The sequence below is a fragment of the Strigops habroptila genome, chromosome 3 (assembly GCF_004027225.2).
Source record: "Strigops habroptila isolate Jane chromosome 3, bStrHab1.2.pri, whole genome shotgun sequence".
In the NCBI taxonomy this organism is placed as follows: Eukaryota; Metazoa; Chordata; class Aves; order Psittaciformes; family Psittacidae; genus Strigops; species Strigops habroptila.
Genome location: NC_044279.2, coordinates 87,970,664 through 87,986,451, shown reverse-complemented (window position 1 = coordinate 87,986,451; position 15,788 = coordinate 87,970,664). Strand labels below are relative to the sequence as shown.

Below are 15,788 nucleotides of genomic sequence, written 5' to 3'. Positions count from 1 at the left end.
GACACGCATGAAACTCGGCTCCAAGCGTATCTATATATTGCCCCTATATTTCTAACACATTTTGGGGCAGAGCCAAAATATTCATATCAAAAACCCCAAACACAATTTTCTTAATGAAATATACGTTTGAATATACTAAAAAAATAAATTAAAAAAAAGCACATTCCGCTATGCCTTTCTTTTTCTTGCACTTCTGATGTGACTGTAATTAAGTTCTGCATATCTTGAGGAGCTGCTAGAGAATTAGAGACTAATCTATAACTCTTGTAAGTTGTCATAGTTCCTCTGAAATCAATGGATGTTTTGACAATTTACACCAGCTGCGGAACTGCTCTGTGTGTTTAATAAAAGACACACTGTTGTTAAATTAAAGGACAGTTCATAAGAAGTCTCCACAGCTAAAGGAGCAATAGTAATTTTTTGTTCTTTTAAACTCATGATGAACTTCAGTGTCAAAAGCCATCTTTCAGTAAAGACTGTAAAAGTGTTTCTAGCTGAAGGAGGCAGTTACATGTATTGTAGTCAACTTAATTTTGAGGCATGGCCTTCATGCTGCAAGGTAGGTTTTGAGAGGAGAAGTATGGAGTACCTATTAAAGTATCATCAGAGCACTGTAGTAACAGGTGAGAAAACTGGGGGCAGTCAGAGAAAACAAAAGCTCGACATAACAACAACAGAACATCAATCCAAGTATCTCAGTGAAAGTTTTCAACTAGCCTAGAAGAGTAAACCAGGGAGAGACCATATACTATATTAATTTCTGAAAGTAGTCACTTGCTCTGTATCATGTTTCTAAGCACAAAACTGCAGGAATGGTGTTTTTCTACCTCATGTGCTGTGAAGACAAATATGTTAAAAATAGAGGCAAAGACATTGCAGTGATTGGATAGTACTTAGAATAAATAACTATTAGCTTTAGATTTAAGCAGCTAAATAGAAGGATGCTGAATTTTCAGTAGTTGCTTTTAGTGTAAACATAGATGCCCCTTCCAAAAAACAAATCTGATTCAAAGTCTTGTTAACTTACACAGTACTAAGCAGAGAGTCTGTGTGAAAGCACTAGGCTTAGAAATGTAAAGCGTTTGTATGTCTTGTAATGTGTGTAAGCTCCAAGAAGATTTGGACAGAACAAAGCAACTCTTACTTCCACTAGGGAGTCTGAAGTAAAAAAAAACTCAACCAAAACCAACTCCCCCGCACCCCCCCCAAAAGAAAAGAAAAAGGTAATAATAGTTTTGGGCAAAGTACGGGTAGGTTTCATCTATAACTTTTGAACGACCAAGATAAAAGGGCTAGGCAGGTGTGATTGCCTACATATACAGGGTGGAAAATAAATCACACAAGTATTAACTAATGCAGAATTTCCAACAGCTAATACAAAATCTGTGCTGCAGGTAGCACCCAGGAAAACATGCAGCCTGGGGCAAGGGTTTGACCATAAATGTGGTACATCATGAATATGATGTTTTATTACTACAGTTTCCCTTTTTTTACTGTTTCTCTTCATCCATACTTCATTTCTGTTTCTTGCTGTCCTCTCTTCTTTTTGTCCTCTTTTTTCCCCTAAAGCAGAGCATGAGAATAACATCATGACTGGAAGGACATTCTAGGTAACTCAAGTGCATTTGTGTTTGAGCAAGAAGAGTTCAGTTCTTGCTACTAGCCAAAGGAGAGAGAAGTGAAAATTCAAATTGTACTGACTTTTTCCCCAAGGACTGGTATGCAATTTTTGCTACATAAAGAGAGCACTTCTGCCAAATTATTTCAGCACATTTCTAATAAGGGCAGACCCTGGCATAACAAGTCACCTGATCCTCCACTTAAAATTAATTGCTAATAAAGTAAACGGATATCAAGGCAGTGTGAATCAACAGCCATACTTCTTCATGTTGAATTCATCTAGCATGGCATGCTCTTAAGCCAAGGATTTAAGTTCAAAGAGTGGCTTCAGCATCTCAATTAAAATACCCTCTCAAGGGTATGCACAACCACTTGGCTGCTGGCCCACCCTGGGAAAATCTGCAGCAGCAGCTTCAAAGGGGCAGAGTGATGCTCCTACCACATCTGGCAGCAGCCAAGACCTGTCCTGCAGCACAGCCGCATCCCGTGGCCAACCCCTTCTGCTCACAGGGATGTCTCCACTGCTGGAAGTACAGCTACGAGTCAAGTATATGAGTAGACAGAGGAACAAAACCACTGGACTTTTTGCACCATCAGACTAGCAACAGGAAGCTCTTGTATTTTTTGTGGCCTTTGACCAATTGCACCAGAAAGTCTTCCTTATGTTGGGAAGAGAATGTCTCACTTGATTTGAAGGTTTTGGTTACAGACTGATTTAAGTTCTGATGTTCACACAGGATGCAAAGAGGCACCCACGCACCACCCAGTTACAGTGGGAACCCCAAACCTAATCTTTGCAACAGTCGTTGGAAAAGAAATCCCAAATCCAGAGCCAGCCATAGGTGTAAGGCATTTCTAAAAGACCCCCAGTGAGAGCTTTGTAATTAGAAATTGCAGGAAATGACTCAGACATACGTTGAATTTTAATTTTCCCTTAGTTTCTATTTTAGCCGGAAGGAATAAATTAGTCTTGAGTTAGACGTATCTACCATCTTCGAAACTTGGATATTCAGAGAGCAAATAGCTCTTCATGGAGAAGGTCCCAGCTGAAGGATGTAAATGGTAAACTGCATGGAACACCATTTATTTACACTATTTTGGAAACATGAAAGGTTGAGCTGACCCTCCTATGATTCAAATCTGAGTTTACAGCATCATTCATCATCTCAGAAAGGGTTTGTTCCAGTCTCCTTGAACAAAACTATTTTCTCCTCACATTTGCTGCACAGAACTGGCTGAATTTCAATTCCAAGGTGTATTGTACAAAGAACGGTTTTGGAGTGAAAGGTGTCAAGCTGGCAAAAACTCAGAATTAGATTGGTGTAAAATTGAATTTTTTTAATATAGAAAGTGTTTCATTTTTCCTCTGTAATATAATTTAAAGTCATATAATAATCACATTTCTTGGCTATGGAAGTAGGTTTTGTCTCCAGCTGGATGAGATAAAGAATGTTAATAAGAAATTATGCAACAAATAGATGGAATTTGTGTTGCATGCAGTAGGAAAATACTTTACACCTCTGAATGCTGCATGTTTGCCAGTATCCAGGGAGATCACTGGTAACCAACTTGCTGGGCAACCTCTGCTTGATTTTGACCATGCATTAAGATCTACCTTTTGCTGTACGAGGTGATCTTATCAGTGACCTAACAAGAGTAGGAACCAAAAAGCCTTCTAGTATGGTGATTTTCTTGAGCCTCCTTTAGCATCTGGGGTGGTGTGAGGAGCTGAGGGGCTCGAGTATTCTCCTCCCTAAAAATGACTCTTTCAACTTTCCCTTTTTTCCTAGGCTTTCAGTTGCAGACTCCAGGTGTAAAATCAGAAGCTGGAAGTGGCATTTTCCTCCCGCATTTTGGGCGGGCAGGCAGGCAGGAGGGGAGGTGGTCCAACTGCACAATGACAGATTATGCAAATCCTCCTGGAGCATCTAATCAATCACAGCAGTGGGAGAGGAATGCAGCTCATCTCCAAATTAGCCTCTGTCGCCGCGTCCTCGTCCTCACGTGAAGCATCCCCCCTTCGGTTGGAATGACATCAGAGCAGCTCCGAGTCCTTGAAAGTCTGGGGGTTGATTAGCTGGAGGAATTGGCTGCTTCTGCCAATCACAACCCTGCAAAGCCGCCTCGATACTCTTGTAGATATGAGGGAGAAGAAGGCTGACTACAGCAAACAGGAGGCACAGCAGCAGCATCGGTAGTAGTAACGGGAGCAGCCGGTATTTGGGTGATTAAATAGTTCTCGCAGCCTTTTTGCTGTAGCCTGGCTGCTCCACGGTGTAATCCCCACGTCCAAGAAGGAAGCTGCATTTTTAACAGTGTGCTGAACAGAGGTTTGAATCATTCCAGCTGGCTGCTTGTTTTGAAAAGGACAGTCTCTGTATAAATGAGATGTGACTGTGCTGGTAGAGTTCAGTTACTGGGGCTGGAGCAAGAGGAATCTTCCCAGGATGCCGCTCAGACAGCTGCTATCAATTGAAAACTCTTCCTAGTTTACCTGCAGCCATGTGAAGAGATTTGAATAGCAGATGCCTCTTTCCTGCACGCTAGGAAGAGAAATTCTTCTCTAGGTAAGCTATTGTTCAGCTTCTGCACATATTGCTACTTTAACCTATACTTCTGGGTATATATTTGCACAACTATATAGATAGTGCCTATACTCAGAGACAAGAAAACAGTTTATGAACAGGTATAAATATCCACACAGTGCCTGATTAGGTATAGTAAGTACTTCAGAAAGCTGCCAAGAACCTGGCATTCAAAGGATTATTTGAAAGTTTGAGATAGTCTTTGCCATGTTTGCATGCAAGTGCCCTCGATGTAAACAGATGCATGCCCTCTGAGGGGAAACAGCTGTCTGACTAAATATATGAAAGATCACAGAAGTTAGAGCATGGGAGTTATGTGAGGGAAAAAAGAGAATAAGGCTGCAATTCTGCTTTAATCTACTTCATACACTTTGCTTTTATTTGCTACCATTTAGCAAACTTCAGCAAAACTAGTGTATTAAAATGACAATGTGAAAGCTTTCCAGCGATATACCGTAAACATGCATTATTTAATGTCAGAGTAACCGCACATTGAGGAAGCCAAGACCCACAGATCTACTCTTTTCCAGAGGTTTGATATCCAAACAACATCTGTCAGCAACATTTCTTTTTAAGCAGCATGATCATTCACAACGTGGAAGCAAGTATTGTTTCAGATAGTAAGAGGTAAACCGAAGAAATCAGTATTTGCTTTTCAGATGACTACAGAGCCAGAACACAGGGGCAGCCCTGCCTTTTTATCTTAAAGCTGACACACCGGCTCCAAGTCATTGCTGCTGGGAATAAACACTCAAAGGAGAAGTGTTTAGAGGTGAGGAAGTCTCCTTCCTTCAAGCACTAGACTAATGTAACCACACGTACATATGAAAACCTACACTCATTAAGTTCTCTTTTCCCTAGGGAATTTACTGTGTCATTTTTTACTAACTTCTGCAGCTCTTAATCACATTGATTGGACCCTTCCTCCCTGTGAATAAATGCTGCAGAATCTGGCCTACCCCATCTAGCAGCTTATCCTGCCTTTTCTACCTCTGAACGTAACCAGAGCAAAAGATAAAAAGAGAAATAAGTCATTTGCACCCCGTCTCTTCAGTTTATGATCCTCCTGCTATAAGATGTTCCACTTGTGCAAAAATAGCAGAATCTCCTTGTTCATAAAGTTTAAATAGTTGGGAATGTTGCCAGGTGTTTCTCTGTTTTGCCCCATCATGTCTGCATACTTTCATCATGCAAGTTTTAACATCAGCCAAGCTGCACTGTCTGACTTGCTTTCTGAAATGCTGCTCTAAAGGGAGGGGAAATGCCAAGTCACATTTACCTAAGGAAATTCTTGCCTTTCAGTTTTCTTCTGAATCTTACAAATTCAAATAATATGAGCTGCTCAACCAGATTAGATGCTCCTAATGGCATTGCTCTGTGCAGAAGTTTAAGACTGTGTATTAGTTTTTGTGCTATTTCCTCAGAACATGGCCATTTTTTTTGATTCATAATAAACGCTTAATGTCTGAAAGCCTCAGAAATGCAAGCAGAAGTATCTTAATGTCTTGTTGACACCACTATTTTCCGGGAGGCCAGACAAATGCTCCTCTAACTTACATTTCCTTCAAGTAAATCAAATCCAAAGGGTTAGATTTAAGCCCAGAGCAGGATGCTTGAGTGACTGACCACAGACATATATATATATGCCTCCATGTACAATTCCATTTCAGACTGAAAACCCTGGTAGCTCACACTATAAAGTTCTGGAAGTCCTATTGAAACTTTCCGGATATTTAGAGGCTGAGGTATCTGCTATATTGCTCTTTGTAATGGCACTGATCAAACTTAGCTGATGTGGCAGCATGCAGGAATCATGATCTTCTCTAGAGTTCAACTATTATTCAGCATAAGTGAGAGAAAAATATGCTAATAGTAAAGACTTTTTTGGTTTTTTATTTATTTTATTTTGAAGTCTTACAGCACAGGAATTATCTCAGAGGTATAATGAGATACTTGAAGGAAAACATGGATATATATTGCAAACCCAGGGCAATGCTGATCAAAGAAAACGCTGATGAGTTACTAGTAGTTGTGACTATGAGTTTTCAGTTGGATAAACAAAAAATTATATTTGACCATATGCCACCAGAAGAAGATTTGTTTCTCATTTTATTTTTCTACAAACAATCAGAGAAAGAATATAATGATCTCTTACCCCTCCAAAAGAGATAATCTCTATTCCAAATCTTTGGTTTAGCCCACAAACAATTTTGATTTGACTACTTCCAACCACACGGCTGGCTGAGCTTCAGCTGCATGTATACAATGATGTTTGCTTCCATCAAGTTTGCTTTGCAAAGCTTTCATAATGCTTCAGCTTCTTAGGCGCATCCAAGAAACTGCTTTCCATATCTGCAAAATTGGCTTTTCTGAACAAAGCAAACCCTGGGCCAAGAGCAGCAAAGCATTTCAAGCTGGGGTTGTGGGTGGCTGAAGGAAAAGATAACCCATAATTGTGCAGAAAACTGCTGTTTCCCCTGCCTGCGAAGTCATTTCAGGAAAAGGGTGCTGAGCTTAAGATGAGCCAAGGGCTCTCCACACTTTCCAAGGTGAGGGGAGCCTGGGTTTGAAAACACTTGCAAAGATGAAGGAATCCAAGTGTAAGGTGGCAGTTTAGCAGATCCCTTATTCTCGGGCCTGGGACACAGCTGAAGACCATTAGAGCAGGTTGAGCCACTGGACTATGGGGGAAGGAGGGTCTCTGTGCTGGAAATTGTTTGGAGTATGAAGTCTCACATTTGGAGAAAGGCTGAAGAATGCCTCTATCACAGCAACAAATCTATTCCTATTGAGATCTTAAAGCAGTTCCCCTCCTGAAGTGTAAGCCAGACAGAAGAGTGCTAGATACAAAACTTATTTTCCATCTATGTCAACATTTAAATTAGAAAATTTGATTTGGGCTATAAAAAAAACAAAGCTCAGCTGCTGGAAGAAAATGAAACCCATGCACATCAATCCCAAACACTTATTACAACTACTGTCAGTAATAATTACAATGAAATCACAGATTCTTCTGAAATTAACAGTTACTACAGAAAACTAATAATATTTTATCTAAACAGTACTGCCACCAGAACCACATGGCAACAGCACAACCATATCTGTATTTGATGGAGAAAACACAACTGGCCCCAGATGTATTGTGATGAGATGATGTAAACTCAATACTGAAAGAAGTAGTTACACTTATTCCCTTCCCTCTGGCTACAGGAAGGGTCCCAACTGCATTCGCCAAGTGTAGGCAAGTGGAACAAAATGATCCTCCCTCCTTAGCTGTAAGGATGGGTTTTGCAGAGCCAGAGCAAATACAGCTGTAGAAGCCAGAGCAGGGTGGGCTTCTTTCATGAAAAAAAAAGCAAAAAGAAAGCAGTTCCCTTCTCTTCCTTGGAAGCTGATGAAGTAAGAACTGTACTTGGCTTACTTACCTTGGCCAACGGAAAACCTGCCAAATCTCTGGTTTGTTTTTCATAACCTAGGGAAGTCTTTGTTTTCCCAGCTTCTTCATGTCACAGGGAAGCTACCAAAATACACTAAGACAAGGTATTCCCTAGCACAGCCCCAAAACAGTGTAACGCAATTTGAAATCTGTACACGTGTGGCTGCTGATGCATTTGTCCCAGGCGACGCTACAGGTAACCTTACAGAGCCCATGCTTCTGCACCCAAAGCTGCTGGTGCAGAATTTCTGCTAGGACAGTCTTGTGACTTCAGAGTTAGTTCTTAGCAGCCAAGGGATGAGAGGAGAATCTGCCATCCTGTCATGGCCCATGAGCACTGAGAAATGCATGCACAGCTAATGCTCTGGGCTGATGCATCTACAGCTATAGAATTTTACTAATGGCTGGGGTTTAATCTCCCATATGTATACATCATTATCAGACACACAGCAGACAGAATAATGCTAACGGGCTCTTCCCTGAGCAGAACTGGGCATGAAACAAATCCTCTTGAAGGACTATCTACAGCTACTTATTACAGCCCGCACTCTGTCAGGCTTCCACTGAAAGGATTGCATTTAGCTTTTAGTGTATAAATAAGTGTTCTGATAAATAATTAATAGTAGCTGCGGGCCATAAAAGAGGCAACTTTGGAAAGTTAAAACAGTATGTCATGAAATATGCACCTACCTCTATGTTCTAGTTTCAGAGGATGTTTTATCCAACATCCTTTCTTTTTGCATGGGACTGTATTTTGCAAGGAGAAGGCCAGAGCTCGGATTCCAGAGCCTGAGGGTATTCTTTGAATTTATTCTCTCTCACTGGGATATTTATCACCCCCTAAACCACCAGAGGGGAGGGCAGGTGGTCAGTGATTCACAAGAGAAAGTTTTGGAAATGAGAGGAAAATACAGTAGTGTCTAAGCTTCTGGGTAAGATACAGAAATTACACTTACTGGTCACTTTTCATTTTCAAGCCCTCATAGCTTCCTTTAAAAAAGGAAAAAAAAATTAAAAAAAAAGTGGCAGAGCCATCTACCTTGATACTTTTGCCAGTCTATGCGCACTCTACCTACCTAAATAGCTGCTATAACAGACTAGGGCATTTTTATTCATTACTAATCAGTAGACTGTATTTGCTGTGCCATTTTAAATGGTTTCACTATCCTACCCCACAAAATTGCACTGTTACGGGTGTGCAATCCCTTCCTGCACAGGGCACAGTACAAACCAGTAACTACTGTTAGCAATTGAGGGTCCAGGTTCATTTTGAATTGACAGACCTTAAGGTGGTCTATCTCATTAATAACTGAAAAGCAGTGATTCTGGAACTTCATCTTCTAACACAAAAGCAACTGCATCTTCTATTCCCATACCTTACTATTTCTAAATTACCTGCAAAAGTGCATGTTGCTATAATTTCTATTGGGGGGTGGGGGGGGCGGGAGTTAAGAAAAAAAAGAAAGGAAAAAAAAACCAAAGAAAAAAATCACAATTAAAGATCAAGAGGCCTCTGTGGTATTTACTGTCTGCATGACAAAGCAAGCAGCGCATGCCTCAAGTCTTGACGCTCTCAGACTCCCATATGACTAACTCTTCATCAGTTTTGGAGCAAGCTCCACGTGCCAGCACAAATCAGCAGCAGTCATTCTGCACATTCAGACTTTTAACTAAGTACCTCCAAAAAGGCTTTCTCCTCCATGGAAAATACATACATTCAGACAGAAAATTAAATATCTATGTATATAGTATCTAAACCAGAATTTTATGGATTTCAATGTATCATCATGTCAATTAATGAGACTTCATTTTGTTGGTTGTAAGACCTTACCCTAGAGCAGAAATCCAAGCTGGATTTCCGCTTCCAAGTGCATCCTGGAGATGAATGTTAGAAAACACCACATAGCTGTGTACCCAGCCCACAGGAGAGAATAGGTATGTAAAAGAAACATAACTCATTCCAGCCTGGTGCAGGGGCTGTATGGTCACAAACACCCTGCTTCCAAAAATAAGTTAATGCCTCAGTAGTTCAATAAACAGAGATTTTTCACCAAAACAGCAGGTTAATCAAAGCCTCGATACTCTATCACATAGCTCTAATGGCATTAGTTCTAGTTCCAGTCTCTGACCTTCTCATGACTCAACAAAAAGTCCCTTGAATTCCCAAGGAGGACCCTTACCCTACTAGTGGCATTTCTAAATTGAACTTTATCTAGACAAAAAAAAAAAAAAGATTAGATCTTTCCAAAGAAAGCATTTGTTTATATTATGAGCCAAAAGCAAAACAGTATCTATAGGTCACAGATGACACACCAGAAATCTCAAAAGACATCTTTTACTTGACTGACAAAGTGGCTTCTCTCAGAGAAGCCGCATAAAACAGTGGCAGAAATAAACATTGAGCCATTTAACCAGGGTATGAAGACTAAGAAAGAAAAGGAAGCAAACACTGCAAATACGTGTGACTGCACATGACAGTATGAATTTTGAACAGGCTTTCTTATATGCACCGTTTGCAATATCCACACTAAATACACTTGATCAAACATGAACTAACTTCAAACATTTTACAGCTAATGTCCATGTAAAGGTAGAAAAGGGTATTGTTCCTACAATGCAGACTGGAAAACTGAAGTATTGAAAAGGAAAAACAAAAAAAAAAAAATGAAGAAGGAAAATCAGTGGCCTCCAGAAGGCAATACATGATGTTGGTGGCAGAAAGAAACTAAACTCAGTTTCAGCTCCCTGCCTTATCCTCTCATCACTAGGCATTTTTCTTCTCGATAGGCAAATAATACCCATTCAATCATTTCAAGATAAAAAGAAGTTGAATTTGTATCAATATCTTCCATAATCATTCCTTGGACTATTTTGTCTCCTTGGCAGTGTCTGAACTACTTAAATACAATTCAAGTGAGCTTGGTATTGTAGTATTTTTAAAACATTATGAAGTTTTTCCATCTAGATTAGTTTTACTGACAACGGTAATATGTGCAGCCGTAACTGGTTCCTACAGAAAGCTAATCCTTCCAGTTTTAAAGACCTTGTAATACAACACAGAGTTTTCTGAACAACAGCCTGGAACCTAGTCTGGACTAAGACTCTAACTTAAGCAATTTAAATATTTATGGAAAAAGACAGGAGAGGTATTATAAACATAACTTCTTGCCCCCAAACTGTCATGTAATAAAGCAGTGATTAATGCAAGTATTTTATAAGCAAGGTAGAAATGACTGTTTGAATTTTCCTCTTCAGAACAATGCTCTTTGGAAGTCCAAAAGCACACACTCAGACAAGCACAAAACTCAGACTGTGGCATGTGGAGAGCCACCCTGTCTTCATTCACTCTGCTTGCCTTACTTTGCTTGAAATCCATTACTTGCCATCACTACTACTTGCTGGCTAAGAGCTGCCAGGTTGTCATGGCTTAGATGATGCTGCAACCCAACTCACTATCTTTTCTACCCATTTTTCTATTAAATCCTCTGAATAACAATAATGGTGGCCTCCTTTCAGTTCCTAGCACAGATGTGACCACATCAGACTTTCTCACAACTAGTCCCTGTGACAGGATGCAGATACCACAAAACATGTTATTCAGTGAAACATATTGTCATTGATATAAGGATGGAGACACTTTAATTATCTTGTATGGTGGCAAACATTTCTCGGTCCCATAAAAGCAATAGGAAAACAAAGTGTAGGAAACCAAAAAAGTATAAAGACCAAGGAGTTTAGCTTCTAATAAGCTGTTCCAGAGCCTGTGACTATGCCTTTGTAGGCAAAGGGCCTCTTCATTAAAAAGGGAGCTTTTAACCTGTTTGGAGTAAGAAAGCTCCAGAAAGAGAAGTTTCAATAGCTATCCAGCAAATCTGTAATCCTTGGTAAATTTTCAAAATACAGAAAACCTGCAGTTATCTAGACGCTAATAGAACCACAGAAAGCTGCCTGCCTTTTTTTTTTCTTTTTCCCACATGCCTTAGCTTGTATATACGATCAAACAAGATGTATAGATTTTGACTACTGCATTGATTGACTTTAAGGAGTTCTAGTTAGACAGCATTATATTATATGCACAAATGTTGTCTCTCAACTGAATTCGCCATGCAAATCATTCTATTGAAACTGGATAGCTAATTGACAGCCTTATAAAAGTAGAAAACAGTAATAAAATATCTGATAGAGCATCTCACAAAAGTTTTATTTGAAAAGTTAAATGAATTCAAATTGGCTTCCATTGAAGCATTAAACTATGAATTGAGAAGTGATGAAAAGCCATTAACCAAGCAAGATCAGAAGATTTGTTGCATCAAGTCAGAAGGAATATTTTGCAGGCTGTCTCAGGAAAACACATGAAGCCTGCTTTTATTCACCAGCTTCATTCAAAAGGGCTTGGGCAATCACAGCACATTCATTACACCTGCACTCCCCACTAATCCCAGTGGGAAAGCAAAGCATCAGCTCCAAGGACTCAATCCTGTAGGTCACACGCAACTTTGTACCATGGAAATCTTTGTTGTGTTTTCAGCCACAACTTTCTGCCATGACATTTTGGCTCTGACATCATGACTTAACCAGTAGGCTTCTGACCTTCAGATCATCTCAAAACCTTCTTTTGATCCTTGGTAGTTCAGTTACTTTTCTACTGATGTCGTGAGGGTTGTAAAGACATCTGTCTGTGGACAGTCACTATGCAAGAATAAGTGGCTATTGCTTCCAGCTCAGCCATGGGTCTGCCAAATGACCTTGAAAAAGTCAAGCCTGTACCCAAGAATAATGCTATTTAGCTTTTTTGAATGTTTATTGAGTTACTGGTGAAAAGTGATAGATCTTATTACCATCACACAGGCAAGATGACACATTTATTGGAAAGAGCACTGAGAACATATTATTTTCTTATTTGAAGTCTGGCCACAAACCTAAATGTTTTGCCTGATATCTAAATCCTATGTATATTTTAGTATATTTTGATAAAGTGATATATTTTGATATTGCTACACAACATTTTTGCCATATAGTGAGCTGCACAAAAGGTGAATGTGGTCATTAACCCCTACCTGCTACAATGGTGACTAGAGTCACTTTATCAAGAAACGAGAAATATGTATGTACACATTCTTCCTTCATGCATGGTCCTCCTAAGACTTAAATTATTACTAATTTCACACCTGACACTCAAGAAAAATCAGTAGTCTGATTTCTGAGGGAATATTACAACTACTAACATTCAAAAACACTGATAAATTGTGACATTTGAAGGAAACGTCACTGAAACATCACAGATGGGATATTTACGTGCATTTCTGGGTGGTCCAAATGAGTGTGGAACTGTTAGAAGTTAATGGGTCTTACAATAAATTTCTCCTAGGAGTTAAGGAATGCAAAGTATTACATATGGGCTGCAGAATCAAAGGAGGTAACAATTCTGTGAGTATTTGCAGAAAGAACAATACCTTCCTTACAGTCTTGTTAGTTCATATTTGTAGAAGGGTCCCACATATTCACATAGAATATCTTTGTGAGAAGTCTCATTAATCATAGAATAGTTAGTGTTGGAAAGGACCTTAAGATCATCTAGTTCCAACCCCCCTGCCATGGGCAGGGACACCTCACACTAGACCATGTTGTTCAAGGCCCTGTCCAAGCTGGCCTTGAACACTGCCAGGGATGGAGCACTGACCACTTCTTTGGGCAACCTGTGCCAGTGCCTCACCACCCTCACAGGGAAGAACTTCTTCCTTTTATGTAACCTAAGCTTCCTCTGTTTAGGTTTGAACCCATTACCCCTTGTCCTACCACTACAGTCCCTGATGAAGAGTCCCTCTCTGGCATCCTCGTAGGCCCCCTTCAGATACTGGAAGGCTGCTCTGAGGTCTCCACACAGCTTCTCTTCTCCAGGCTGAACAGTCACAACCTTCTTAGCCTGGTTATAGTCACCTGTTTAAAAGCATCAATAAGAAAAAACCCAAAACCCAAACTACTTGATGAGTCAGCTACTTCAGATCACATTTGAAATAATAACAAAATATGTTTGCTTACGTGCTGCTGCAACAGTACATGTATCATTATGTGTTCCAGAAAGCGGGACTTGTAGCAAATCAGTGGTGGCTATCTGCACACCTTTTGAAATTTTAAAGGAACAGAAATAATTCTTACAGGGCTCACTCTGACCACAATTCCCCTTCTCAGTCCACAGACGAGTAAAACACTAAAAATAAACCCCTCTATTAGCATGCTTCAGATCATACTTGGCAATACTAACCATGATAAAACCAGATCAACTTTGGTGGTCCTGGAGAGAGATACAAATGGTTAACTTTGCATTAATCTGTCTGCAGCTATCAGATGTTACCAGATTATCAAGAGTGAAAAGTTTACAGCTTTCCTAAGTACCTTTACACCACTTTCCCCAACTATCTTATATACATCGTAAGGTGGTGTGTGTGTGTGTGTATGTGTGCATACCTGTACACATGTGTGAGAATACATATACGTATGAAACCTATCTCCAAATATGCCTTTAGCCGCCTTTCCACCAGGGAGCCTTTGTTCTTCAAAGCTCCAAGTTCTGAAATAATCTGAAATCATGGAAGAGTTTAGAGCCAAAGAAATACAGAAGTCAAAGGTCAAACAGCTAGCTTCCAAGTATCATTTCATGCACACAACCATGCCAGCTTTCATTGACTGCACAAGTTATTGAGGTATTTCAAGCACTTTGCTTTATATTCATTGATTATTGACTTCGACCTATGGCATCATTTAGCTTTCTCAAATCACACAAGATTACATGTGCACTACAGACTGATCAAATTGCCGAAAATAATGGAACATTGGTGTTTTAATTTACAGATGATTATGCATTGAAAATAAGCAAGACGTGAAAGTGCTGAGCAGCCTCTCCACTCAGAAATTATAAGGTGGGGTTAGAACGAAGTTAGAAGACTTGCAACAGCTTTTACCTGTCTTTATCCTCGGCAAAAGAGTGTTCTAAAACCTATGGCAAGCTATGAGCAGTTGGCAGCAACACCCCTCATGAGCAAAGTCACATTTATAAACACAAAACACATTGCAACTTTGCAAATCTTGAAAAAGAAAAAAGCCACTTTCAAGAAGCATGCAAGCTTTATGAGCTCAGTAAAAAAGGCTCTTGGTAACTTTACTGAGAAGAAAATAGCTGTTTACCCTCTGCGTGGATAGAAACCCTGAACTTTTGCTAATGGTCAACGAGTTATTTTTCACTCAAATCAGTTTTCTTTTTTCTATATTGAATGAGCAGTCATATGTAAGGAGTAGCAAGTAGATATCATTGACCGTTGGGCTGCTAATAAATGGCAGAAGTCATACAAGCTTATAAAGGAAAGAGGAAAGTTTACATTAATTTTTTCAGCCTAAAGAAAAATTTCAGATAAAGAAACCAAAGACTCTCTGATTTCTGTTGGAGTAGAATGGAAAGAAACATCTGACCTGCCTCCAGATGGATTACTCATAGAGCATTCCACAAGAGCAGCCTTGCCCACTGGTGCAGACAGGAGACTAGGAATGACTGTATTGCAGTGATGCAAGTTTAGCAAGCATCCTGCTCCTCTACTCTGCACTGGAATCAACAACACGCTCTTACCTGCTGCAGATGTGAAGTCTACTAACTTGATTCATAGCACAGATAAACACAACTATTGCTTAACATCAACATCTCTGCTTTCCACAAGTTGAACTAGACCCTTAGCCTACCTACATGAAAAGTTTATGAAAGGAGTAGAGCTTTACAACAGCCCTCTGAGACAGGGCTCTGACCCTGCCCTTTGGTCAGGCTGGCAGCCTCCTGCCAGAGCCAAACTGCTTGCTTGTCACCTCTTTCTCCAGAGATTATGGAAGGCAGCAACTCTCACTTTTAATGGAGTTTCCCCCATTTACCCAGGCAATAACTTCATTATTTCACTATCCCTTATTAGCAATTAACAGCTACTTTCACAATGTGTAACTGCTTTCTGCAATGTCTGTATTTCCTACCTTGATTAGTTGCACCTAATTTGGTCAAGATGCTTGTTAAATCACTAAGCCCTGTAAGAAGGTCTGAGTATAGGAACTGGACCATGAGAGAATCAGCTTTGATTGCCAATGCAATGCTAACACATGGTATTCATAAGACA

General features: G+C 39.9%; 1 protein-coding gene across 1 annotated transcript in view; it reads left to right on the top strand.

Moving 5' to 3' along the window:
* Positions 1–3,582: 3,582 nt before the first annotated feature.
* Positions 3,583–15,788, top strand: part of NDST4 (N-deacetylase and N-sulfotransferase 4) — a 98,883-nt gene continuing 86,677 nt past the window's right edge. The window contains exon 1 of the mRNA XM_030480378.1: positions 3,583–4,187. The gene's annotated coding sequence lies outside the window, so the exon portion shown is untranslated. The remainder of the gene's footprint in view (positions 4,188–15,788) is intronic.